Source organism: Triturus cristatus, chromosome 5_2, assembly GCF_964204655.1.
Source record: "Triturus cristatus chromosome 5_2, aTriCri1.1, whole genome shotgun sequence".
Classification (NCBI taxonomy): Eukaryota; Metazoa; Chordata; class Amphibia; order Caudata; family Salamandridae; genus Triturus; species Triturus cristatus.
In genome coordinates, this window is record NC_140588.1 from 553,758,667 (window position 1) to 553,784,590 (window position 25,924).

Here is a 25,924-nt window from a genome sequence, read left to right on the forward strand (position 1 = left end):
CTCAAACGCATTTCAGACGGGTGATTCACAGCCTCACTTTTTTAAGCTTTCCCGCTATTGATAAGGCGAAAATAGCACATTTTGAATGAGAAGTTTTCTTCAATCAAACATAGAGGAACCCAAATGATGATCTCATTCAGCTAGTAAAAATGTTGTTTTATATTAGTATGGAAATCGTGAAAAGAAAATGTTTTTCATGCTGATTTACAACAGTTGATCTCCAATCGTAAAATATAAGCTTTTGGTCGGAGGCATGACAGGTACTGATCAAATTCTCATTTTTGAACTTTATTCACAAATCATATGATATGCTTTGTATACATCAACTGTATTGTTGGATCAATAATGAGTAAAAAGTGACTATCTCAATTTCAGGACATATAAAAGAGAAAGAAGTAGAAACTCATGTTTCAAATGCTGAGAGGCAACAACTGTTCATGATTTTCACCTCCACTAATTATATTTATTTTTATAATCTATATGTTTATATGTTCCTATAAATATACAGAGACATATAGCTATATATACAGAGATACATATGTACAGGTTGATTTTTACATGTTTATAAGTAAATGTGATATTGTTCCAAATAAAACTTCTAAGAACTGAATGGAAAAGAAAATTGTAATGTTCAGATAAGTCCCACTGATATTTGTACTCAGATCCCTGTTTTCAGAGTCCAGAGTGCTAACCACGACACCATCCACCCTCCCGTACCAGGGTGAGCTTTCCATTTTGACAGAAGAGATTTGCCTCAGGGGGCAACTTATCTTTCATTGAAAAATATTATCTCACATAAATACCGCTGTTCAACAGAGTTATAACGTTATTTGAGTCTTTTGGGCAACATCCTTCCCCAACATAGTTCAATATGCAAAAGTTTACCAGAATAGGAAAGCAATCCAATTCAGTTTCTCTTTGACAGTAGAATATTAAAAACTTTGACATTTCCACATTGCTGCAGCAGTTTGCACTCCTTTCACATGGGAGGTTCCATGGTGTAATGGTTAGCACTTTGGACTTTGAATCCAATGATCCGAGTTCAAATCTCGGTGGGACCATTTTATGACTCTTGACCAAATCATTTTCTTTCAAGTGTATTCATTAATATCACATATCTAATACCGGTAGGGTGAAAAATTAATTTATTGATTATACTCTAAAAGTTTACTAGATGTGAGCAAATAATAGAATTTTTACAATACCTGGAAACTAAATGGTACAAAATAATGAGAGATTTTACAAACTCACTCTGGTTTCTCAAACTCATCACAGGGGCTTGATGCATGACATTACTTTTTAAAATCTTACTGTTATTGATAAGGGGAACAAGGAACTTTTTAATTGCAAAGCATACATTAAAACAAAACTTGAGGAGTCAAACTTTGTATTACGGGGACCGAAGATGTGCAGTTTGAATAATAATCTTGAAATTCAGACGTACAAAGATTTTACACACTGATTTTCAACAGTAAATCCACAACCAATAAAGTTGAATCTTTTGAAAGACATGTCAAAGGTGTGAATCTGAAATTCACTTTCAAAGAAATTCACAATGAAATGCACTGTGTAAGTCCAGCATGTTGTCAGCTAAGAAATCAGCAAAAATGAACTATCTCATTACTGGCCATATAGATGAGAAAGGAAAATAAACTCATGTTTACAATGTGGATGTGAAAGAACAGTTTCTAGGTTCAGCTTCAATATTTATGTTAATGAATAATTGATATGTTCATATTGTCTAACAGCTATCTAGATGGATAAAGCTATGTATGCATCTATACATACTTATGCGTTCATACGCATCAGTATAAAACATTGATATTAGTTTTTTTCTAGACCAAATTCTAAAAAATGAGTTAAACAGTGAATCTCATAATTGTAGTAGGTCCCACCGAGATTTGATCTCGGATCGCTGGATTCAGAGTCCAGAGTGCTAACCATTACACCATGGAACCCTCTCACACAAGAGTGCCTTTTCCATTGAGACAAAAGAGAGCGCATCAGTGATGTCCTTCTCTTATATTGATAAAAAGATATCTCATTTGAATGGTCATAGTGGATAGAGATTTAATGTGATTTGATTCTTTTCAGCTATATTCTCTATAAAAGTGTTAAATATTCAAATGTTTATCTGAATATAAAAGTTATATCACAATGTTCATCTTTGCCTGTAGCATAATAAAACAGTCTACATTTCCAGACTACTGAAGCAATGTCTCTGTCTCCTGCATGGGTGGCTCGATAGAGCAATGGTTGGCAATTTGGACTTTGCATCCAATGATCCGATTTGAAACCTTGGAGGGACTTTTTTTATTACTCTTGAGCTTTTCCATTTCTTCATCTTTGTTCATTGATAGCTCAAATCCAACACCAGTAGGTTGAAAGAGTCAATTATTGAATGCTTTCAAAATGTCCATCAGCTTGAACAACTTACATCAATACAAACTTTACAATACTTTGACATCAAATTTCTTCACAAAGTAGTTAGCCATTATAAAATCATATCCTGATTTTCTCAAACGCATTTCAGACGGGTGATTCACAGCCTCACTTTTTTAAGCTTTCCCGCTATTGATAAGGCGAAAATAGCACATTTTGAATGAGAAGTTTTCTTCAATCAAACATAGAGGAACCCAAATGATGATCTCATTCAGCTAGTAAAAATGTTGTTTTATATTAGTATGGAAATCGTGAAAAGAAAATGTTTTTCATGCTGATTTACAACAGTTGATCTCCAATCGTAAAATATAAGCTTTTGGTCGGAGGCATGACAGGTACTGATCAAATTCTCATTTTTGAACTTTATTCACAAATCATATGATATGCTTTGTATACATCAACTGTATTGTTGGATCAATAATGAGTAAAAAGTGACTATCTCAATTTCAGGACATATAAAAGAGAAAGAAGTAGAAACTCATGTTTCAAATGCTGAGAGGCAACAACTGTTCATGATTTTCACCTCCACTAATTATATTTATTTTTATAATCTATATGTTTATATGTTCCTATAAATATACAGAGACATATAGCTATATATACAGAGATACATATGTACAGGTTGATTTTTACATGTTTATAAGTAAATGTGATATTGTTCCAAATAAAACTTCTAAGAACTGAATGGAAAAGAAAATTGTAATGTTCAGATAAGTCCCACTGATATTTGTACTCAGATCCCTGTTTTCAGAGTCCAGAGTGCTAACCACGACACCATCCACCCTCCCGTACCAGGGTGAGCTTTCCATTTTGACAGAAGAGATTTGCCTCAGGGGGCAACTTATCTTTCATTGAAAAATATTATCTCACATAAAAACCACTGTTCAACAGAGTTATAACGTTATTTGAGTCTTTTGGGCAACATCCTTCCCCAACATAGTTCAATATGCAAAAGTTTACCAGAATAGGAAAGCAATCCAATTCAGTTTCTCTTTGACAGTAGAATATTAAAAACTTTGACATTTCCACATTGCTGCAGCAGTTTGCACTCCTTTCACATGGGAGGTTCCATGGTGTAATGGTTAGCACTTTGGACTTTGAATCCAATGATCCGAGTTCAAATCTCGGTGGGACCATTTTATGACTCTTGACCAAATCATTTTCTTTCAAGTGTATTCATTAATATCACATATCTAATACCGGTAGGGTGAAAAATTAATTTATTGATTATACTCTAAAAGTTTACTAGATGTGAGCAAATAATAGAATTTTTACAATACCTGGAAACTAAATGGTACAAAATAATGAGAGATTTTACAAACTCACTCTGGTTTCTCAAACTCATCACAGGGGCTTGATGCACGACATTACTTTTTAAAATCTTACTGTTATTAATAAGGGGAACAAGGAACTTTTTAATTGCAAAGCATTCATTAAAACAAAACTTGAGGAGTCAAACTTTGTATTACGGGGACCGAAGATGTGCAGTTTGAATAATAATCTTGAAATTCAGACGTACAAAGATTTTACACACTGATTTTCAACAGTAAATCCCCAACCAATAAAGTTGAATCTTTTGAAAGACATGTCAAAGGTGTGAATCTGAAATTCACTTTCAAAGAAATTCACAATGAAATGCACTGTGTAAGTCCAGCATGTTGTCAGCTAAGAAATCAGCAAAAATGAACTATCTCATTACTGGCCATATAGATGAGAAAGGAAAATAAACTCATGTTTACAATGTGGATGTGAAAGAACAGTTTCTAGGTTCAGCTTCAATATTTATGTTAATGAATAATTGATATGTTCATATTGTCTAACAGCTATCTAGATGGATAAAGCTATGTATGCATCTATACATACTTATGCGTTCATACGCATCAGTATAAAACATTGATATTAGGTTTTTTCTAGACCAAATTCTAAAAAATGAGTTAAACAGTGAATCTCATAATTGTAGTAGGTCCCACCGAGATTTGATCTCGGATCGCTGGATTCAGAGTCCAGAGTGCTAACCATTACACCATGGAACCCTCTCACACAAGAGTGCCTTTTCCATTGAGACAAAAGAGAGCGCATCAGTGATGTCCTTCTCTTATATTGATAAAAAGATATCTCATTTAAATGGTCATAGTGGATAGAGATTTAATGTGATTTGATTCTTTTCAGCTATATTCTCTATAAAAGTGTTAAATATTCAAATGTTTATCTGAATATAAAAGTTATATCACAATGTTCATCTTTGCCTGTAGCATAATAAAACAGTCTACATTTCCAGACTACTGAAGCAATGTCTCTGTCTCCTGCATGGGTGGCTCGATAGAGCAATGGTTGGCAATTTGGACTTTGCATCCAATGATCCGATTTGAAACCTTGGAGGGACTTTTTTTATTACTCTTGAGCTTTTCCATTTCTTCATCTTTGTTCATTGATAGCTCAAATCCAACACCAGTAGGTTGAAAGAGTCAATTATTGAATGCTTTCAAAATGTCCATCAGCTTGAACAACTTACATCAATACAAACTTTACAATACTTTGACATCAAATTTCTTCACAAAGTAGTTAGCCATTATAAAATCATATCCTGATTTTCTCAAACGCATTTCAGACGGGTGATTCACAGCCTCACTTTTTTAAGCTTTCCCGCTATTGATAAGGCGAAAATAGCACATTTTGAATGAGAAGTTTTCTTCAATCAAACATAGAGGAACCCAAATGATGATCTCATTCAGCTAGTAAAAATGTTGTTTTATATTAGTATGGAAATCGTGAAAAGAAAATGTTTTTCATGCTGATTTACAACAGTTGATCTCCAATCGTAAAATATAAGCTTTTGGTCGGAGGCATGACAGGTACTGATCAAATTCTCATTTTTGAACTTTATTCACAAATCATATGATATGCTTTGTATACATCAACTGTATTGTTGGATCAATAATGAGTAAAAAGTGACTATCTCAATTTCAGGACATATAAAAGAGAAAGAAGTAGAAACTCATGTTTCAAATGCTGAGAGGCAACAACTGTTCATGATTTTCACCTCCACTAATTATATTTATTTTTATAATCTATATGTTTATATGTTCCTATAAATATACAGAGACATATAGCTATATATACAGAGATACATATGTACAGGTTGATTTTTACATGTTTATAAGTAAATGTGATATTGTTCCAAATAAAACTTCTAAGAACTGAATGGAAAAGAAAATTGTAATGTTCAGATAAGTCCCACTGAAATTTGTACTCAGATCCCTGTTTTCAGAGTCCAGAGTGCTAACCACGACACCATCCACCCTCCCGTACCAGGGTGAGCTTTCCATTTTGACAGAAGAGATTTGCCTCAGGGGGCAACTTATCTTTCATTGAAAAATATTATCTCACATAAATACCGCTGTTCAACAGAGTTATAACGTTATTTGAGTCTTTTGGGCAACATCCTTCCCCAACATAGTTCAATATGCAAAAGTTTACCAGAATAGGAAAGCAATCCAATTCAGTTTCTCTTTGACAGTAGAATATTAAAAACTTTGACATTTCCACATTGCTGCAGCAGTTTGCACTCCTTTCACATGGGAGGTTCCATGGTGTAATGGTTAGCACTTTGGACTTTGAATCCAATGATCCGAGTTCAAATCTCGGTGGGACCATTTTATGACTCTTGACCAAATCATTTTCTTTCAAGTGTATTCATTAATATCACATATCTAATACCGGTAGGGTGAAAAATTAATTTATTGATTATACTCTAAAAGTTTACTAGATGTGAGCAAATAATAGAATTTTTACAATACCTGGAAACTAAATGGTACAAAATAATGAGAGATTTTACAAACTCACTCTGGTTTCTCAAACTCATCACAGGGGCTTGATGCACGACATTACTTTTTAAAATCTTACTGTTATTGATAAGGGGAACAAGGAACTTTTTAATTGCAAAGCATTCATTAAAACAAAACTTGAGGAGTCAAACTTTGTATTACGGGGACCGAAGATGTGCAGTTTGAATAATAATCTTGAAATTCAGACGTACAAAGATTTTACACACTGATTTTCAACAGTAAATCCACAACCAATAAAGTTGAATCTTTTGAAAGACATGTCAAAGGTGTGAATCTGAAATTCACTTTCAAAGAAATTCACAATGAAATGCACTGTGTAAGTCCAGCATGTTGTCAGCTAAGAAATCAGCAAAAATTAACTATCTCATTACTGGCCATATAGATGAGAAAGGAAAATAAACTCATGTTTACAATGTGGATGTGAAAGAACAGTTTCTAGGTTCAGCTTCAATATTTATGTTAATGAATAATTGATATGTTCATATTGTCTAACAGCTATCTAGATGGATAAAGCTATGTATGCATCTATACATACTTATGCGTTCATACGCATCAGTATAAAACATTGATATTAGGTTTTTTCTAGACCAAATTCTAAAAAATGAGTTAAACAGTGAATCTCATAATTGTAGTAGGTCCCACCGAGATTTGATCTCGGATCGCTGGATTCAGAGTCCAGAGTGCTAACCATTACACCATGGAACCCTCTCACACAAGAGTGCCTTTTCCATTGAGACAAAAGAGAGCGCATCAGTGATGTCCTTCTCTTATATTGATAAAAAGATATCTCATTTGAATGGTCATAGTGGATAGAGATTTAATGTGATTTGATTCTTTTCAGCTATATTCTCTATAAAAGTGTTAAATATTCAAATGTTTATCTGAATATAAAAGTTATATCACAATGTTCATCTTTGCCTGTAGCATAATAAAACAGTCTACATTTCCAGACTACTGAAGCAATGTCTCTGTCTCCTGCATGGGTGGCTCGATAGAGCAATGGTTGGCAATTTGGACTTTGCATCCAATGATCCGATTTGAAACCTTGGAGGGACTTTTTTTATTACTCTTGAGCTTTTCCATTTCTTCATCTTTGTTCATTGATAGCTCAAATCCAACACCAGTAGGTTGAAAGAGTCAATTATTGAATGCTTTCAAAATGTCCATCAGCTTGAACAACTTACATCAATACAAACTTTACAATACTTTGACATCAAATTTCTTCACAAAGTAGTTAGCCATTATAAAATCATATCCTGATTTTCTCAAACGCATTTCAGACGGGTGATTCACAGCCTCACTTTTTTAAGCTTTCCCGCTATTGATAAGGCGAAAATAGCACATTTTGAATGAGAAGTTTTCTTCAATCAAACATAGAGGAACCCAAATGATGATCTCATTCAGCTAGTAAAAATGTTGTTTTATATTAGTATGGAAATCGTGAAAAGAAAATGTTTTTCATGCTGATTTACAACAGTTGATCTCCAATCGTAAAATATAAGCTTTTGGTCGGAGGCATGACAGGTACTGATCAAATTCTCATTTTTGAACTTTATTCACAAATCATATGATATGCTTTGTATACATCAACTGTATTGTTGGATCAATAATGAGTAAAAAGTGACTATCTCAATTTCAGGACATATAAAAGAGAAAGAAGTAGAAACTCATGTTTCAAATGCTGAGAGGCAACAACTGTTCATGATTTTCACCTCCACTAATTATATTTATTTTTATAATCTATATGTTTATATGTTCCTATAAATATACAGAGACATATAGCTATATATACAGAGATACATATGTACAGGTTGATTTTTACATGTTTATAAGTAAATGTGATATTGTTCCAAATAAAACTTCTAAGAACTGAATGGAAAAGAAAATTGTAATGTTCAGATAAGTCCCACTGAAATTTGTACTCAGATCCCTGTTTTCAGAGTCCAGAGTGCTAACCACGACACCATCCACCCTCCCGTACCAGGGTGAGCTTTCCATTTTGACAGAAGAGATTTGCCTCAGGGGGCAACTTATCTTTCATTGAAAAATATTATCTCACATAAATACCGCTGTTCAACAGAGTTATAACGTTATTTGAGTCTTTTGGGCAACATCCTTCCCCAACATAGTTCAATATGCAAAAGTTTACCAGAATAGGAAAGCAATCCAATTCAGTTTCTCTTTGACAGTAGAATATTAAAAACTTTGACATTTCCACATTGCTGCAGCAGTTTGCACTCCTTTCACATGGGAGGTTCCATGGTGTAATGGTTAGCACTTTGGACTTTGAATCCAATGATCCGAGTTCAAATCTCGGTGGGACCATTTTATGACTCTTGACCAAATCATTTTCTTTCAAGTGTATTCATTAATATCACATATCTAATACCGGTAGGGTGAAAAATTAATTTATTGATTATACTCTAAAAGTTTACTAGATGTGAGCAAATAATAGAATTTTTACAATACCTGGAAACTAAATGGTACAAAATAATGAGAGATTTTACAAACTCACTCTGGTTTCTCAAACTCATCACAGGGGCTTGATGCACGACATTACTTTTTAAAATCTTACTGTTATTGATAAGGGGAACAAGGAACTTTTTAATTGCAAAGCATTCATTAAAACAAAACTTGAGGAGTCAAACTTTGTATTACGGGGACCGAAGATGTGCAGTTTGAATAATAATCTTGAAATTCAGACGTACAAAGATTTTACACACTGATTTTCAACAGTAAATCCACAACCAATAAAGTTGAATCTTTTGAAAGACATGTCAAAGGTGTGAATCTGAAATTCACTTTCAAAGAAATTCACAATGAAATGCACTGTGTAAGTCCAGCATGTTGTCAGCTAAGAAATCAGCAAAAATTAACTATCTCATTACTGGCCATATAGATGAGAAAGGAAAATAAACTCATGTTTACAATGTGGATGTGAAAGAACAGTTTCTAGGTTCAGCTTCAATATTTATGTTAATGAATAATTGATATGTTCATATTGTCTAACAGCTATCTAGATGGATAAAGCTATGTATGCATCTATACATACTTATGCGTTCATACGCATCAGTATAAAACATTGATATTAGGTTTTTTCTAGACCAAATTCTAAAAAATGAGTTAAACAGTGAATCTCATAATTGTAGTAGGTCCCACCGAGATTTGATCTCGGATCGCTGGATTCAGAGTCCAGAGTGCTAACCATTACACCATGGAACCCTCTCACACAAGAGTGCCTTTTCCATTGAGACAAAAGAGAGCGCATCAGTGATGTCCTTCTCTTATATTGATAAAAAGATATCTCATTTGAATGGTCATAGTGGATAGAGATTTAATGTGATTTGATTCTTTTCAGCTATATTCTCTATAAAAGTGTTAAATATTCAAATGTTTATCTGAATATAAAAGTTATATCACAATGTTCATCTTTGCCTGTAGCATAATAAAACAGTCTACATTTCCAGACTACTGAAGCAATGTCTCTGTCTCCTGCATGGGTGGCTCGATAGAGCAATGGTTGGCAATTTGGACTTTGCATCCAATGATCCGATTTGAAACCTTGGAGGGACTTTTTTTATTACTCTTGAGCTTTTCCATTTCTTCATCTTTGTTCATTGATAGCTCAAATCCAACACCAGTAGGTTGAAAGAGTCAATTATTGAATGCTTTCAAAATGTCCATCAGCTTGAACAACTTACATCAATACAAACTTTACAATACTTTGACATCAAATTTCTTCACAAAGTAGTTAGCCATTATAAAATCATATCCTGATTTTCTCAAACGCATTTCAGACGGGTGATTCACAGCCTCACTTTTTTAAGCTTTCCCGCTATTGATAAGGCGAAAATAGCACATTTTGAATGAGAAGTTTTCTTCAATCAAACATAGAGGAACCCAAATGATGATCTCATTCAGCTAGTAAAAATGTTGTTTTATATTAGTATGGAAATCGTGAAAAGAAAATGTTTTTCATGCTGATTTACAACAGTTGATCTCCAATCGTAAAATATAAGCTTTTGGTCGGAGGCATGACAGGTACTGATCAAATTCTCATTTTTGAACTTTATTCACAAATCATATGATATGCTTTGTATACATCAACTGTATTGTTGGATCAATAATGAGTAAAAAGTGACTATCTCAATTTCAGGACATATAAAAGAGAAAGAAGTAGAAACTCATGTTTCAAATGCTGAGAGGCAACAACTGTTCATGATTTTCACCTCCACTAATTATATTTATTTTTATAATCTATATGTTTATATGTTCCTATAAATATACAGAGACATATAGCTATATATACAGAGATACATATGTACAGGTTGATTTTTACATGTTTATAAGTAAATGTGATATTGTTCCAAATAAAACTTCTAAGAACTGAATGGAAAAGAAAATTGTAATGTTCAGATAAGTCCCACTGAAATTTGTACTCAGATCCCTGTTTTCAGAGTCCAGAGTGCTAACCACGACACCATCCACCCTCCCGTACCAGGGTGAGCTTTCCATTTTGACAGAAGAGATTTGCCTCAGGGGGCAACTTATCTTTCATTGAAAAATATTATCTCACATAAAAACCACTGTTCAACAGAGTTATAACGTTATTTGAGTCTTTTGGGCAACATCCTTCCCCAACATAGTTCAATATGCAAAAGTTTACCAGAATAGGAAAGCAATCCAATTCAGTTTCTCTTTGACAGTAGAATATTAAAAACTTTGACATTTCCACATTGCTGCAGCAGTTTGCACTCCTTTCACATGGGAGGTTCCATGGTGTAATGGTTAGCACTTTGGACTTTGAATCCAATGATCCGAGTTCAAATCTCGGTGGGACCATTTTATGACTCTTGACCAAATCATTTTCTTTCAAGTGTATTCATTAATATCACATATCTAATACCGGTAGGGTGAAAAATTAATTTATTGATTATACTCTAAAAGTTTACTAGATGTGAGCAAATAATAGAATTTTTACAATACCTGGAAACTAAATGGTACAAAATAATGAGAGATTTTACAAACTCACTCTGGTTTCTCAAACTCATCACAGGGGCTTGATGCACGACATTACTTTTTAAAATCTTACTGTTATTGATAAGGGGAACAAGGAACTTTTTAATTGCAAAGCATTCATTAAAACAAAACTTGAGGAGTCAAACTTTGTATTACGGGGACCGAAGATGTGCAGTTTGAATAATAATCTTGAAATTCAGACGTACAAAGATTTTACACACTGATTTTCAACAGTAAATCCACAACCAATAAAGTTGAATCTTTTGAAAGACATGTCAAAGGTGTGAATCTGAAATTCACTTTCAAAGAAATTCACAATGAAATGCACTGTGTAAGTCCAGCATGTTGTCAGCTAAGAAATCAGCAAAAATGAACTATCTCATTACTGGCCATATAGATGAGAAAGGAAAATAAACTCATGTTTACAATGTGGATGTGAAAGAACAGTTTCTAGGTTCAGCTTCAATATTTATGTTAATGAATAATTGATATGTTCATATTGTCTAACAGCTATCTAGATGGATAAAGCTATGTATGCATCTATACATACTTATGCGTTCATACGCATCAGTATAAAACATTGATATTAGGTTTTTTCTAGACCAAATTCTAAAAAATGAGTTAAACAGTGAATCTCATAATTGTAGTAGGTCCCACCGAGATTTGATCTCGGATCGCTGGATTCAGAGTCCAGAGTGCTAACCATTACACCATGGAACCCTCTCACACAAGAGTGCCTTTTCCATTGAGACAAAAGAGAGCGCATCAGTGATGTCCTTCTCTTATATTGATAAAAAGATATCTCATTTGAATGGTCATAGTGGATAGAGATTTAATGTGATTTGATTCTTTTCAGCTATATTCTCTATAAAAGTGTTAAATATTCAAATGTTTATCTGAATATAAAAGTTATATCACAATGTTCATCTTTGCCTGTAGCATAATAAAACAGTCTACATTTCCAGACTACTGAAGCAATGTCTCTGTCTCCTGCATGGGTGGCTCGATAGAGCAATGGTTGGCAATTTGGACTTTGCATCCAATGATCCGATTTGAAACCTTGGAGGGACTTTTTTTATTACTCTTGAGCTTTTCCATTTCTTCATCTTTGTTCATTGATAGCTCAAATCCAACACCAGTAGGTTGTAAGAGTCAATTATTGAATGCTTTCAAAATGTCCATCAGCTTGAACAACTTACATCAATACAAACTTTACAATACTTTGACATCAAATTTCTTCACAAAGTAGTTAGCCATTATAAAATCATATCCTGATTTTCTCAAACGCATTTCAGACGGGTGATTCACAGCCTCACTTTTTTAAGCTTTCCCGCTATTGATAAGGCGAAAATAGCACATTTTGAATGAGAAGTTTTCTTCAATCAAACATAGAGGAACCCAAATGATGATCTCATTCAGCTAGTAAAAATGTTGTTTTATATTAGTATGGAAATCGTGAAAAGAAAATGTTTTTCATGCTGATTTACAACAGTTGATCTCCAATCGTAAAATATAAGCTTTTGGTCGGAGGCATGACAGGTACTGATCAAATTCTCATTTTTGAACTTTATTCACAAATCATATGATATGCTTTGTATACATCAACTGTATTGTTGGATCAATAATGAGTAAAAAGTGACTATCTCAATTTCAGGACATATAAAAGAGAAAGAAGTAGAAACTCATGTTTCAAATGCTGAGAGGCAACAACTGTTCATGATTTTCACCTCCACTAATTATATTTATTTTTATAATCTATATGTTTATATGTTCCTATAAATATACAGAGACATATAGCTATATATACAGAGATACATATGTACAGGTTGATTTTTACATGTTTATAAGTAAATGTGATATTGTTCCAAATAAAACTTCTAAGAACTGAATGGAAAAGAAAATTGTAATGTTCAGATAAGTCCCACTGAAATTTGTACTCAGATCCCTGTTTTCAGAGTCCAGAGTGCTAACCACGACACCATCCACCCTCCCGTACCAGGGTGAGCTTTCCATTTTGACAGAAGAGATTTGCCTCAGGGGGCAACTTATCTTTCATTGAAAAATATTATCTCACATAAATACCGCTGTTCAACAGAGTTATAACGTTATTTGAGTCTTTTGGGCAACATCCTTCCCCAACATAGTTCAATATGCAAAAGTTTACCAGAATAGGAAAGCAATCCAATTCAGTTTCTCTTTGACAGTAGAATATTAAAAACTTTGACATTTCCACATTGCTGCAGCAGTTTGCACTCCTTTCACATGGGAGGTTCCATGGTGTAATGGTTAGCACTTTGGACTTTGAATCCAATGATCCGAGTTCAAATCTCGGTGGGACCATTTTATGACTCTTGACCAAATCATTTTCTTTCAAGTGTATTCATTAATATCACATATCTAATACCGGTAGGGTGAAAAATTAATTTATTGATTATACTCTAAAAGTTTACTAGATGTGAGCAAATAATAGAATTTTTACAATACCTGGAAACTAAATGGTACAAAATAATGAGAGATTTTACAAACTCACTCTGGTTTCTCAAACTCATCACAGCGGCTTGATGCACGACATTACTTTTTAAAATCTTACTGTTATTGATAAGGGGAACAAGGAACTTTTTAATTGCAAAGCATTCATTAAAACAAAACTTGAGGAGTCAAACTTTGTATTACGGGGACCGAAGATGTGCAGTTTGAATAATAATCTTGAAATTCAGACGTACAAAGATTTTACACACTGATTTTCAACAGTAAATCCACAACCAATAAAGTTGAATCTTTTGAAAGACATGTCAAAGGTGTGAATCTGAAATTCACTTTCAAAGAAATTCACAATGAAATGCACTGTGTAAGTCCAGCATGTTGTCAGCTAAGAAATCAGCAAAAATTAACTATCTCATTACTGGCCATATAGATGAGAAAGGAAAATAAACTCATGTTTACAATGTGGATGTGAAAGAACAGTTTCTAGGTTCAGCTTCAATATTTATGTTAATGAATAATTGATATGTTCATATTGTCTAACAGCTATCTAGATGGATAAAGCTATGTATGCATCTATACATACTTATGCGTTCATACGCATCAGTATAAAACATTGATATTAGGTTTTTTCTAGACCAAATTCTAAAAAATGAGTTAAACAGTGAATCTCATAATTGTAGTAGGTCCCACCGAGATTTGATCTCGGATCGCTGGATTCAGAGTCCAGAGTGCTAACCATTACACCATGGAACCCTCTCACACAAGAGTGCCTTTTCCATTGAGACAAAAGAGAGCGCATCAGTGATGTCCTTCTCTTATATTGATAAAAAGATATCTCATTTGAATGGTCATAGTGGATAGAGATTTAATGTGATTTGATTCTTTTCAGCTATATTCTCTATAAAAGTGTTAAATATTCAAATGTTTATCTGAATATAAAAGTTATATCACAATGTTCATCTTTGCCTGTAGCATAATAAAACAGTCTACATTTCCAGACTACTGAAGCAATGTCTCTGTCTCCTGCATGGGTGGCTCGATAGAGCAATGGTTGGCAATTTGGACTTTGCATCCAATGATCCGATTTGAAACCTTGGAGGGACTTTTTTTATTACTCTTGAGCTTTTCCATTTCTTCATCTTTGTTCATTGATAGCTCAAATCCAACACCAGTAGGTTGAAAGAGTCAATTATTGAATGCTTTCAAAATGTCCATCAGCTTGAACAACTTACATCAATACAAACTTTACAATACTTTGACATCAAATTTCTTCACAAAGTAGTTAGCCATTATAAAATCATATCCTGATTTTCTCAAACGCATTTCAGACGGGTGATTCACAGCCTCACTTTTTTAAGCTTTCCCGCTATTGATAAGGCGAAAATAGCACATTTTGAATGAGAAGTTTTCTTCAATCAAACATAGAGGAACCCAAATGATGATCTCATTCAGCTAGTAAAAATGTTGTTTTATATTAGTATGGAAATCGTGAAAAGAAAATGTTTTTCATGCTGATTTACAACAGTTGATCTCCAATCGTAAAATATAAGCTTTTGGTCGGAGGCATGACAGGTACTGATCAAATTCTCATTTTTGAACTTCATTCACAAATCATATGATATGCTTTGTATACATCAACTGTATTGTTGGATCAATACTGAGTAAAAAGTGACTATCTCAATTTCAGGACATATAAAAGAGAAAGAAGTAGAAACTCATGTTTCAAATGCTGAGAGGCAACAACTGTTCATGATTTTCACCTCCACTAATTATATTTATTTTTATAATCTATATGTTTATATGTTCCTATAAATATACAGAGACATATAGCTATATATACAGAGATACATATGTACAGGTTGATTTTTACATGTTTATAAGTAAATGTGATATTGTTCCAAATAAAACTTCTAAGAACTGAATGGAAAAGAAAATTGTAATGTTCAGATAAGTCCCACTGAAATTTGTACTCAGATCCCTGTTTTCAGAGTCCAGAGTGCTAACCACGACACCATCCACCCTCCCGTACCAGGGTGAGCTTTCCATTTTGACAGAAGAGATTTGCCTCAGGGGGCAACTTATCTTTCATTGAAAAATATTATCTCACATAAATACCGCTGTTCAACAGAGTTATAACGTTATTTGAGTCTTTTGGGCAACATCCTTCCCCAACATAGTTCAATATGCAAAAGTTTACCAGAATAGGAAAGCAATCCAATTCAGTTTCTCTTTGACAGTAGAATATTAAAAACTTTGACATTTCCACATTGCTGCAGCAGTTTGCACTCCTTTCACATGGGAGGTTCCATGGTGTAATGGTTAGCACTTTGGACTTTGAATCCAATGATCCGAGTTCAAATCTCGGTGGGACCATTTTATGACTCTTGACCAAATCATTTTCTTTCAAGTGTATTCATTAATATCACATATCTAATACCGGTAGGGTGAAAAATTAATTTATTGATTATACTCTAAAAGTTTACTAGATGTGAGCAAATAATAGAATTTTTACAATACCTGGAAACTAAATGGTACAAAATAATGAGAGATTTTACAAACTCACTCTGGTTTCTCAAACTCATCACAGCGGCTTGATGCACGACATTACTTTTTAAAATCTTACTGTTATTGATAAGGGGAACAAGGAACTTTTTAATTGCAAAGCATTCATTAAAACAAAACTTGAGGAGTCAAACTTTGTATTACGGGGACCGAAGATGTGCAGTTTGAATAATAATCTTGAAATTCAGACGTACAAAGATTTTACACACTGATTTTCAACAGTAAATCCACAACCAATAAAGTTGAATCTTTTGAAAGACATGTCAAAGGTGTGAATCTGAAATTCACTTTCAAAGAAATTCACAATGAAATGCACTGTGTAAGTCCAGCATGTTGTCAGCTAAGAAATCAGCAAAAATTAACTATCTCATTACTGGCCATATAGATGAGAAAGGAAAATAAACTCATGTTTACAATGTGGATGTGAAAGAACAGTTTCTAGGTTCAGCTTCAATATTTATGTTAATGAATAATTGATATGTTCATATTGTCTAACAGCTATCTAGATGGATAAAGCTATGTATGCATCTATACATACTTATGCGTTCATACGCATCAGTATAAAACATTGATATTAGGTTTTTTCTAGACCAAATTCTAAAAAATGAGTTAAACAGTGAATCTCATAATTGTAGTAGGTCCCACCGAGATTTGATCTCGGATCGCTGGATTCAGAGTCCAGAGTGCTAACCATTACACCATGGAACCCTCTCACACAAGAGTGCCTTTTCCATTGAGACAAAAGAGAGCGCATCAGTGATGTCCTTCTCTTATATTGATAAAAAGATATCTCATTTGAATGGTCATAGTGGATAGAGATTTAATGTGATTTGATTCTTTTCAGCTATATTCTCTATAAAAGTGTTAAATATTCAAATGTTTATCTGAATATAAAAGTTATATCACAATGTTCATCTTTGCCTGTAGCATAATAAAACAGTCTACATTTCCAGACTACTGAAGCAATGTCTCTGTCTCCTGCATGGGTGGCTCGATAGAGCAATGGTTGGCAATTTGGACTTTGCATCCAATGATCCGATTTGAAACCTTGGAGGGACTTTTTTTATTACTCTTGAGCTTTTCCATTTCTTCATCTTTGTTCATTGATAGCTCAAATCCAACACCAGTAGGTTGAAAGAGTCAATTATTGAATGCTTTCAAAATGTCCATCAGCTAGAACAACTTACATCAATACAAACTTTACAATACTTTGACATCAAATTTCTTCACAAAGTAGTTAGCCATTATAAAATCATATCCTGATTTTCTCAAACGCATTTCAGACGGGTGATTCACAGCCTCACTTTTTTAAGCTTTCCCGCTATTGATAAGGCGAAAATAGCACATTTTGAATGAGAAGTTTTCTTCAATCAAACATAGAGGAACCCAAATGATGATCTCATTCAGCTAGTAAAAATGTTGTTTTATATTAGTATGGAAATCGTGAAAAGAAAATGTTTTTCATGCTGATTTACAACAGTTGATCTCCAATCGTAAAATATAAGCTTTTGGTCGGAGGCATGACAGGTACTGATCAAATTCTCATTTTTGAACTTCATTCACAAATCATATGATATGCTTTGTATACATCAACTGTATTGTTGGATCAATACTGAGTAAAAAGTGACTATCTCAATTTCAGGACATATAAAAGAGAAAGAAGTAGAAACTCATGTTTCAAATGCTGAGAGGCAACAACTGTTCATGATTTTCACCTCCACTAATTATATTTATTTTTATAATCTATATGTTTATATGTTCCTATAAATATACAGAGACATATAGCTATATATACAGAGATACATATGTACAGGTTGATTTTTACATGTTTATAAGTAAATGTGATATTGTTCCAAATAAAACTTCTAAGAACTGAATGGAAAAGAAAATTGTAATGTTCAGATAAGTCCCACTGAAATTTGTACTCAGATCCCTGTTTTCAGAGTCCAGAGTGCTAACCACGACACCATCCACCCTCCCGTACCAGGGTGAGCTTTCCATTTTGACAGAAGAGATTTGCCTCAGGGGGCAACTTATCTTTCATTGAAAAATATTATCTCACATAAAAACCACTGTTCAACAGAGTTATAACGTTATTTGAGTCTTTTGGGCAACATCCTTCCCCAACATAGTTCAATATGCAAAAGTTTACCAGAATAGGAAAGCAATCCAATTCAGTTTCTCTTTGACAGTAGAATATTAAAAACTTTGACATTTCCACATTGCTGCAGCAGTTTGCACTCCTTTCACATGGGAGGTTCCATGGTGTAATGGTTAGCACTTTGGACTTTGAATCCAATGATCCGAGTTCAAATCTCGGTGGGACCATTTTATGACTCTTGACCAAATCATTTTCTTTCAAGTGTATTCATTAATATCACATATCTAATACCGGTAGGGTGAAAAATTAATTTATTGATTATACTCTAAAAGTTTACTAGATGTGAGCAAATAATAGAATTTTTACAATACCTGGAAACTAAATGGTACAAAATAATGAGAGATTTTACAAACTCACTCTGGTTTCTCAAACTCATCACAGGGGCTTGATGCACGACATTACTTTTTAAAATCTTACTGTTATTGATAAGGGGAACAAGGAACTTTTTAATTGCAAAGCATTCATTAAAACAAAACTTGAGGAGTCAAACTTTGTATTACGGGGACCGAAGATGTGCAGTTTGAATAATAATCTTGAAATTCAGACGTACAAAGATTTTACACACTGATTTTCAACAGTAAATCCACAACCAATAAAGTTGAATCTTTTGAAAGACATGTCAAAGGTGTGAATCTGAAATTCACTTTCAAAGAAATTCACAATGAAATGCACTGTGTAAGTCCAGCATGTTGTCAGCTAAGAAATCAGCAAAAATGAACTATCTCATTACTGGCCATATAGATGAGAAAGGAAAATAAACTCATGTTTACAATGTGGATGTGAAAGAACAGTTTCTAGGTTCAGCTTCAATATTTATGTTAATGAATAATTGATATGTTCATATTGTCTAACAGCTATCTAGATGGATAAAGCTATGTATGCATCTATACATACTTATGCGTTCATACGCATCAGTATAAAACATTGATATTAGGTTTTTTCTAGACCAAATTCTAAAAAATGAGTTAAACAGTGAATCTCATAATTGTAGTAGGTCCCACCGAGATTTGATCTCGGATCGCTGGATTCAGAGTCCAGAGTGCTAACCATTACACCATGGAACCCTCTCACACAAGAGTGCCTTTTCCATTGAGACAAAAGAGAGCGCATCAGTGATGTCCTTCTCTTATATTGATAAAAAGATATCTCATTTGAATGGTCATAGTGGATAGAGATTTAATGTGATTTGATTCTTTTCAGCTATATTCTCTATAAAAGTGTTAAATATTCAAATGTTTATCTGAATATAAAAGTTATATCACAATGTTCATCTTTGCCTGTAGCATAATAAAACAGTCTACATTTCCAGACTACTGAAGCAATGTCTCTGTCTCCTGCATGGGTGGCTCGATAGAGCAATGGTTGGCAATTTGGACTTTGCATCCAATGATCCGATTTGAAACCTTGGAGGGACTTTTTTTATTACTCTTGAGCTTTTCCATTTCTTCATCTTTGTTCATTGATAGCTCAAATCCAACACCAGTAGGTTGAAAGAGTCAATTATTGAATGCTTTCAAAATGTCCATCAGCTTGAACAACTTACATCAATACAAACTTTACAATACTTTGACATCAAATTTCTTCACAAAGTAGTTAGCCATTATAAAATCATATCCTGATTTTCTCAAACGCATTTCAGACGGGTGATTCACAGCCTCACTTTTTTAAGCTTTCCCGCTATTGATAAGGCGAAAATAGCACATTTTGAATGAGAAGTTTTCTTCAATCAAACATAGAGGAACCCAAATGATGATCTCATTCAGCTAGTAAAAATGTTGTTTTATATTAGTATGGAAATCGTGAAAAGAAAATGTTTTTCATGCTGATTTACAACAGTTGATCTCCAATCGTAAAATATAAGCTTTTGGTCGGAGGCATGACAGGTACTGATCAAATTCTCATTTTTGAACTTTATTCACAAATCATATGATATGCTTTGTATACATCAACTGTATTGTTGGATCAATAATGAGTAAAAAGTGACTATCTCAATTTCAGGACATATAAAAGAGAAAGAAGTAGAAACTCATGTTTCAAATGCTGAGAGGCAACAACTGTTCATGATTTTCACCTCCACTAATTATATTTATTTTTATAATCTATATGTTTATATGTTCCTATAAATATACAGAGACATATAGCTATATATACAGAGATACATATGTACAGGTTGATTTTTACATGTTTATAAGTAAATGTGATATTGTTCCAAATAAAACTTCTAAGAACTGAATGGAAAAGAAAATTGTAATGTTCAGATAAGTCCCACTGAAATTTGTACTCAGATCCCTGTTTTCAGAGTCCAGAGTGCTAACCACGACACCATCCACCCTCCCGTACCAGGGTGAGCTTTCCATTTTGACAGAAGAGATTTGCCTCAGGGGGCAACTTATCTTTCATTGAAAAATATTATCTCACATAAATACCGCTGTTCAACAGAGTTATAACGTTATTTGAGTCTTTTGGGCAACATCCTTCCCCAACATAGTTCAATATGCAAAAGTTTACCAGAATAGGAAAGCAATCCAATTCAGTTTCTCTTTGACAGTAGAATATTAAAAACTTTGACATTTCCACATTGCTGCAGCAGTTTGCACTCCTTTCACATGGGAGGTTCCATGGTGTAATGGTTAGCACTTTGGACTTTGAATCCAATGATCCGAGTTCAAATCTCGGTGGGACCATTTTATGACTCTTGACCAAATCATTTTCTTTCAAGTGTATTCATTAATATCACATATCTAATACCGGTAGGGTGAAAAATTAATTTATTGATTATACTCTAAAAGTTTACTAGATGTGAGCAAATAATAGAATTTTTACAATACCTGGAAACTAAATGGTACAAAATAATGAGAGATTTTACAAACTCACTCTGGTTTCTCAAACTCATCACAGGGGCTTGATGCACGACATTACTTTTTAAAATCTTACTGTTATTGATAAGGGGAACAAGGAACTTTTTAATTGCAAAGCATTCATTAAAACAAAACTTGAGGAGTCAAACTTTGTATTACGGGGACCGAAGATGTGCAGTTTGAATAATAATCTTGAAATTCAGACGTACAAAGATTTTACACACTGATTTTCAACAGTAAATCCACAACCAATAAAGTTGAATCTTTTGAAAGACATGTCAAAGGTGTGAATCTGAAATTCACTTTCAAAGAAATTCACAATGAAATGCACTGTGTAAGTCCAGCATGTTGTCAGCTAAGAAATCAGCAAAAATGAATTATCTCATTACTGGCCATATAGATGAGAAAGGAAAATAAACTCATGTTTACAATGTGGATGTGAAAGAACAGTTTCTAGGTTCAGCTTCAATATTTATGTTAATGAATAATTGATATGTTCATATTGTCTAACAGCTATCTAGATGGATAAAGCTATGTATGCATCTATACATACTTATGCGTTCATAAGCATCAGTATAAAACATTGATATTAGGTTTTTTCTAGACCAAATTCTAAAAAATGAGTTAAACAGTGAATCTCATAATTGTAGTAGGTCCCACCGAGATTTGATCTCGGATCGCTGGATTCAGAGTCCAGAGTGCTAACCATTACACCATGGAACCCTCTCACACAAGAGTGCCTTTTCCATTGAGACAAAAGAGAGCGCATCAGTGATGTCCTTCTCTTATATTGATAAAAAGTTATCTCATTTGAATGGTCATAGTGGATAGAGATTTAATGTGATTTGATTCTTTTCAGCTATATTCTCTATAAAAGTGTTAAATATTCAAATGTTTATCTGAATATAAAAGTTATATCACAATGTTCATCTTTGCCTGTAGCATAATAAAACAGTCTACATTTCCAGACTACTGAAGCAATGTCTCTGTCTCCTGCATGGGTGGCTCGATAGAGCAATGGTTGGCAATTTGGACTTTGCATCCAATGATCCGATTTGAAACCTTGGAGGGACTTTTTTTATTACTCTTGAGCTTTTCCATTTCTTCATCTTTGTTCATTGATAGCTCAAATCCAACACCAGTAGGTTGAAAGAGTCAATTATTGAATGCTTTCAAAATGTCCATCAGCTTGAACAACTTACATCAATACAAACTTTACAATACTTTGACATCAAATTTCTTCACAAAGTAGTTAGCCATTATAAAATCATATCCTGATTTTCTCAAACGCATTTCAGACGGGTGATTCACAGCCTCACTTTTTTAAGCTTTCCCGCTATTGATAAGGCGAAAATAGCACATTTTGAATGAGAAGTTTTCTTCAATCAAACATAGAGGAACCCAAATGATGATCTCATTCAGCTAGTAAAAATGTTGTTTTATATTAGTATGGAAATCGTGAAAAGAAAATGTTTTTCATGCTGATTTACAACAGTTGATCTCCAATCGTAAAATATAAGCTTTTGTTCGGAGGCATGACAGGTACTGATCAAATTCTCATTTTTGAACTTTATTCACAAATCATATGATATGCTTTGTATACATCAACTGTATTGTTGGATCAATAATGAGTAAAAATTGACTATCTCAATTTCAGGACATATAAAAGAGAAAGAAGTAGAAACTCATGTTTCAAATGCTGAGAGGCAACAACTGTTCATGATTTTCACCTCCACTAATTATATTTATTTTTATAATCTATATGTTTATATGTTCCTATAAATATACAGAGACATATAGCTATATATACAGAGATACATATGTACAGGTTGATTTTTACATGTTTATAAGTAAATGTGATATTGTTCCAAATAAAACTTCTAAGAACTGAATGGAAAAGAAAATTGTAATGTTCAGATAAGTCCCACTGAAATTTGTACTCAGATCCCTGTTTTCAGAGTCCAGGGTGCTAACCACGACACCATCCACCCTCCCGTACCAGGGTGAGCTTTCCATTTTGACAGAAGAGATTTGCCTCAGGGGGCAACTTATCTTTCATTGAAAAATATTATCTCACATAAATACCACTGTTCAACAGAGTTATAACGTTATTTGAGTCTTTTGGGCAACATCCTTCCCCAACATAGTTCAATATGCAAAAGTTTACCAGAATAGGAAAGCAATCCAATTCAGTTTCTCTTTGACAGTAGAATATTAAAAACTTTGACATTTCCACATTGCTGCAGCAGTTTGCACTCCTTTCACATGGGAGGTTCCATGGTGTAATGGTTAGCACTTTGGACTTTGAATCCAATGATCCGAGTTCAAATCTCGGTGGGACCATTTTATGACTCTTGACCAAATCATTTTCTTTCAAGTGTATTCATTAATATCACATATCTAATACCGGTAGGGTGAAAAATTAATTTATTGATTACACTCTAAAAGTTTACTAGATGTGAGCAAATAATAGAATTTTTACAATACCTGGAAACTAAATGGTACAAAATAATGAGAGATTTTACAAACTCACTCTGGTTTCTCAAACTCATCACAGGGGCTTGATGCACGACATTACTTTTTAAAATCTTACTGTTATTGATAAGGGGAACAAGGAACTTTTTAATTGCAAAGCATTCATTAAAACAAAACTTGAGGAGTCAAACTTTGTATTACGGGGACCGAAGATGTGCAGTTTGAATAATAATCTTGAAATTCAGACGTACAAAGATTTTACACACTGATTTTCAACAGTAAATCCACAACCAATAAAGTTGAATCTTTTGAAAGACATGTCAAAGGTGTGAATCTGAAATTCACTTTCAAAGAAATTCACAATGAAATGCACTGTGTAAGTCCAGCATGTTGTCAGCTAAGAAATCAGCAAAAATGAACTATCTCATTACTGGCCATATAGATGAGAAAGGAAAATAAACTCATGTTTACAATGTGGATGTGAAAGAACAGTTTCTAGGTTCAGCTTCAATATTTATGTTAATGAATAATTGATATGTTCATATTGTCTAACAGCTATCTAGATGGATAAAGCTATGTATGCATCTATACATACTTATGCGTTCATACGCATCAGTATAAAACATTGATATTAGGTTTTTTCTAGACCAAATTCTAAAAAATGAGTTAAACAGTGAATCTCATAATTGTAGTAGGTCCCACCGAGATTTGATCTCGGATCGCTGGATTCAGAGTCCAGAGTGCTAACCATTACACCATGGAACCCTCTCACACAAGAGTGCCTTTTCCATTGAGACAAAAGAGAGCGCATCAGTGATGTCCTTCTCTTATATTGATAAAAAGATATCTCATTTGAATGGTCATAGTGGATAGAGATTTAATGTGATTTGATTCTTTTCAGCTATATTCTCTATAAAAGTGTTAAATATTCAAATGTTTATCTGAATATAAAAGTTATATCACAATGTTCATCTTTGCCTGTAGCATAATAAAACAGTCTACATTTCCAGACTACTGAAGCAATGTCTCTGTCTCCTGCATGGGTGGCTCGATAGAGCAATGGTTGGCAATTTGGACTTTGCATCCAATGATCCGATTTGAAACCTTGGAGGGACTTTTTTTATTACTCTTGAGCTTTTCCATTTCTTCATCTTTGTTCATTGATAGCTCAAATCCAACACCAGTAGGTTGTAAGAGTCAATTATTGAATGCTTTCAAAATGTCCATCAGCTTGAACAACTTACATCAATACAAACTTTACAATACTTTGACATCAAATTTCTTCACAAAGTAGTTAGCCATTATAAAATCATATCCTGATTTTCTCAAACGCATTTCAGACGGGTGATTCACAGCCTCACTTTTTTAAGCTTTCCCGCTATTGATAAGGCGAAAATAGCACATTTTGAATGAGAAGTTTTCTTCAATCAAACATAGAGGAACCCAAATGATGATCTCATTCAGCTAGTAAAAATGTTGTTTTATATTAGTATGGAAATCGTGAAAAGAAAATGTTTTTCATGCTGATTTACAACAGTTGATCTCCAATCGTAAAATATTAGCTTTTGGTCGGAGGCATGACAGGTACTGATCAAATTCTCATTTTTGAACTTTATTCACAAATCATATGATATGCTTTGTATACATCAACTGTATTGTTGGATCAATAATGAGTAAAAAGTGACTATCTCAATTTCAGGACATATAAAAGAGAAAGAAGTAGAAACTCATGTTTCAAATGCTGAGAGGCAACAACTGTTCATGATTTTCACCTCCACTAATTATATTTATTTTTATAATCTATATGTTTATATGTTCCTATAAATATACAGAGACATATAGCTATATATACAGAGATACATATGTACAGGTTGATTTTTACATGTTTATAAGTAAATGTGATATTGTTCCAAATAAAACTTCTAAGAACTGAATGGAAAAGAAAATTGTAATGTTCAGATAAGTCCCACTGAAATTTGTACTCAGATCCCTGTTTTCAGAGTCCAGAGTGCTAACCACGACACCATCCACCCTCCCGTACCAGGGTGAGCTTTCCATTTTGACAGAAGAGATTTGCC

The 25,924-nt window shown here is 33.6% G+C and overlaps 20 non-coding genes across 20 annotated transcripts; 10 read left to right on the forward strand and 10 right to left on the reverse strand.

Annotated features, from left to right (window-relative positions):
• Positions 1–989: 989 nt before the first annotated feature.
• TRNAQ-UUG (transfer RNA glutamine (anticodon UUG)) lies at positions 990–1,061 on the forward strand. Its single transcript has one exon. It is a non-coding gene; the product is annotated as a tRNA-Gln (tRNA).
• Positions 1,062–1,886: 825 nt separating this feature from the next.
• On the reverse strand, positions 1,887–1,958 carry TRNAQ-CUG (transfer RNA glutamine (anticodon CUG)). The gene has a single exon. It is a non-coding gene; the product is annotated as a tRNA-Gln (tRNA).
• Positions 1,959–3,506: 1,548 nt separating this feature from the next.
• Positions 3,507–3,578, forward strand: TRNAQ-UUG (transfer RNA glutamine (anticodon UUG)). The gene has a single exon. It is a non-coding gene; the product is annotated as a tRNA-Gln (tRNA).
• Positions 3,579–4,403: 825 nt separating this feature from the next.
• On the reverse strand, positions 4,404–4,475 carry TRNAQ-CUG (transfer RNA glutamine (anticodon CUG)). The gene has a single exon. It is a non-coding gene; the product is annotated as a tRNA-Gln (tRNA).
• A 1,548-nt stretch (positions 4,476–6,023) lies between these two features.
• TRNAQ-UUG (transfer RNA glutamine (anticodon UUG)) lies at positions 6,024–6,095 on the forward strand. The gene has a single exon. It is a non-coding gene; the product is annotated as a tRNA-Gln (tRNA).
• An 825-nt stretch (positions 6,096–6,920) lies between these two features.
• On the reverse strand, positions 6,921–6,992 carry TRNAQ-CUG (transfer RNA glutamine (anticodon CUG)). Its single transcript has one exon. It is a non-coding gene; the product is annotated as a tRNA-Gln (tRNA).
• Positions 6,993–8,540: 1,548 nt separating this feature from the next.
• Positions 8,541–8,612, forward strand: TRNAQ-UUG (transfer RNA glutamine (anticodon UUG)). Its single transcript has one exon. It is a non-coding gene; the product is annotated as a tRNA-Gln (tRNA).
• Positions 8,613–9,437: 825 nt separating this feature from the next.
• On the reverse strand, positions 9,438–9,509 carry TRNAQ-CUG (transfer RNA glutamine (anticodon CUG)). Its single transcript has one exon. It is a non-coding gene; the product is annotated as a tRNA-Gln (tRNA).
• A 1,548-nt stretch (positions 9,510–11,057) lies between these two features.
• TRNAQ-UUG (transfer RNA glutamine (anticodon UUG)) lies at positions 11,058–11,129 on the forward strand. The gene has a single exon. It is a non-coding gene; the product is annotated as a tRNA-Gln (tRNA).
• Positions 11,130–11,954: 825 nt separating this feature from the next.
• TRNAQ-CUG (transfer RNA glutamine (anticodon CUG)) lies at positions 11,955–12,026 on the reverse strand. The gene has a single exon. It is a non-coding gene; the product is annotated as a tRNA-Gln (tRNA).
• Positions 12,027–13,574: 1,548 nt separating this feature from the next.
• On the forward strand, positions 13,575–13,646 carry TRNAQ-UUG (transfer RNA glutamine (anticodon UUG)). The gene has a single exon. It is a non-coding gene; the product is annotated as a tRNA-Gln (tRNA).
• Positions 13,647–14,471: 825 nt separating this feature from the next.
• On the reverse strand, positions 14,472–14,543 carry TRNAQ-CUG (transfer RNA glutamine (anticodon CUG)). Its single transcript has one exon. It is a non-coding gene; the product is annotated as a tRNA-Gln (tRNA).
• A 1,548-nt stretch (positions 14,544–16,091) lies between these two features.
• Positions 16,092–16,163, forward strand: TRNAQ-UUG (transfer RNA glutamine (anticodon UUG)). The gene has a single exon. It is a non-coding gene; the product is annotated as a tRNA-Gln (tRNA).
• An 825-nt stretch (positions 16,164–16,988) lies between these two features.
• On the reverse strand, positions 16,989–17,060 carry TRNAQ-CUG (transfer RNA glutamine (anticodon CUG)). The gene has a single exon. It is a non-coding gene; the product is annotated as a tRNA-Gln (tRNA).
• Positions 17,061–18,608: 1,548 nt separating this feature from the next.
• Positions 18,609–18,680, forward strand: TRNAQ-UUG (transfer RNA glutamine (anticodon UUG)). Its single transcript has one exon. It is a non-coding gene; the product is annotated as a tRNA-Gln (tRNA).
• Positions 18,681–19,505: 825 nt separating this feature from the next.
• On the reverse strand, positions 19,506–19,577 carry TRNAQ-CUG (transfer RNA glutamine (anticodon CUG)). Its single transcript has one exon. It is a non-coding gene; the product is annotated as a tRNA-Gln (tRNA).
• Positions 19,578–21,125: 1,548 nt separating this feature from the next.
• Positions 21,126–21,197, forward strand: TRNAQ-UUG (transfer RNA glutamine (anticodon UUG)). The gene has a single exon. It is a non-coding gene; the product is annotated as a tRNA-Gln (tRNA).
• An 825-nt stretch (positions 21,198–22,022) lies between these two features.
• On the reverse strand, positions 22,023–22,094 carry TRNAQ-CUG (transfer RNA glutamine (anticodon CUG)). The gene has a single exon. It is a non-coding gene; the product is annotated as a tRNA-Gln (tRNA).
• Positions 22,095–23,642: 1,548 nt separating this feature from the next.
• TRNAQ-UUG (transfer RNA glutamine (anticodon UUG)) lies at positions 23,643–23,714 on the forward strand. Its single transcript has one exon. It is a non-coding gene; the product is annotated as a tRNA-Gln (tRNA).
• An 825-nt stretch (positions 23,715–24,539) lies between these two features.
• Positions 24,540–24,611, reverse strand: TRNAQ-CUG (transfer RNA glutamine (anticodon CUG)). The gene has a single exon. It is a non-coding gene; the product is annotated as a tRNA-Gln (tRNA).
• Positions 24,612–25,924: the final 1,313 nt, after the last annotated feature.